Source organism: Crocuta crocuta, unplaced genomic scaffold, assembly GCF_008692635.1.
Source record: "Crocuta crocuta isolate KB4526 unplaced genomic scaffold, BGI_CrCroc_1.0 scaffold4700, whole genome shotgun sequence".
NCBI classification, from domain to species: domain Eukaryota; kingdom Metazoa; phylum Chordata; class Mammalia; order Carnivora; family Hyaenidae; genus Crocuta; species Crocuta crocuta.
This window is the reverse complement of record NW_027533184.1, coordinates 11,866-13,173: the sequence shown is the minus strand read 5'-3', so window position 1 is coordinate 13,173 and position 1,308 is coordinate 11,866. Positions and strand designations below refer to the sequence as shown.

General features: G+C 45.2%; 1 long non-coding RNA gene across 1 annotated transcript in view; it reads right to left on the bottom strand.

Annotated features, from left to right (window-relative positions):
- Nucleotides 1–476: 476 nt before the first annotated feature.
- Nucleotides 477–1,308, bottom strand: part of LOC144216920 (uncharacterized) — a 6,100-nt gene continuing 5,268 nt past the window's right edge. The window contains exon 4 of the long non-coding RNA XR_013330797.1: nucleotides 477–526. This is a non-coding gene — a long non-coding RNA (uncharacterized LOC144216920). The remainder of the gene's footprint in view (nucleotides 527–1,308) is intronic.

Below are 1,308 nucleotides of genomic sequence, written 5' to 3'. Positions count from 1 at the left end.
AGGAGAGGAGCAGGAAATTTATGGGCCATAGGGCTTTTGTCTTTTTAGCAATCATGATCCTGATAAAAGTGAGAGAGTTAACACAACTCGTGGAAACCCTGAAGTGCCTTGTGTGTCCAGATGGGGGTCTCATAGCCTCTCTTGATTGTTGGAAGTTCAGCCAGGCTATCACTGTCTATCTCTTGGAATATCTGTTCTTCCACTAGGATCCCAATCATGTGTTTCCTAGCATTCTGTGTTCATCATATCTACTTTGTAATTTGTGCATGACGAAAAGCAACCTTGAATGTTTGAGTAGCTTTCCGTAGTATGTCTGTGACCTCTGCAAAGAAGAAAAGCAGACTTGTACCCCTACTCCTTTTTCCTTTCCTGCTTCCTGACCAGTTCCCTAGGATTCCAGAGTATCCAGCGAAACCTCACTGTTCCTGCAGCCTTCTCCCACTGTCCCTAACTGACTGCTGATCCTTACCTGCAGAGTCTTCCGGCTCCTTGTTGCTGGACTCTGCTGTGCGCTTCAGGCACGAATCTGTAGGAACACAAATAGGCATAATCTTCTTAGCCACAAGGGCTTGCCTGGCACTCCAACTCACGTTGAGGTTTCTGAGGGTCTGACACCATCTGCCTGAATTCTGTCGGTTTGCAGATGATCCCTGGGCTCGGCTTATGTGGAGCCCTTCAGGAAGATATCGATCAAACTTTCAGATTTTCCCTTGAGACCGAGAATCCACAGAAATCACCTTCGTACTCTCCTTTTGACCTGCCCATTAAACCTTGCCCCTCTAAGTTTCACATCCAGAAATTCCACGTTATGGAACGTGGCTGGTGTGAGGGAACAATCTGAGGTTTTCTATTATTCTATTATTTTTGTGGAAGGCACTGAGTTAAGAAGCCATTGTGTACAACTGATTTTAGACAGATTCCACCCTCAATCGCACAGCATGAAAATCCAAAGATGAAGAAGACATAAGCGCTGATCCCCTCCTTATTCCACTGATGTTAAATGAAGGCTGGATCTGATTTTTGATGTGGAAAGAAGTTGTTTCTGGGCTCTAACAGGCACCACATGAGGCCTTCAGACACTAAAAGACGAGGGTCAATGGCCAGATCCTAGAATAAGTGATTACAGGATCAATGACACAGCTATCCGGATCACAATGTCATTCCCTAGAAATCGATAAACCGAAAATACACATGGAAGCAAAAAGTTGCTCACATCATCAAAATATCCTTGAGAATGAAGAGCAAGGCGGTGGTTCCATCCTTGCGGACAGGAAAACTCAGTAGAAAGCCCACACTATGGTACTGGGC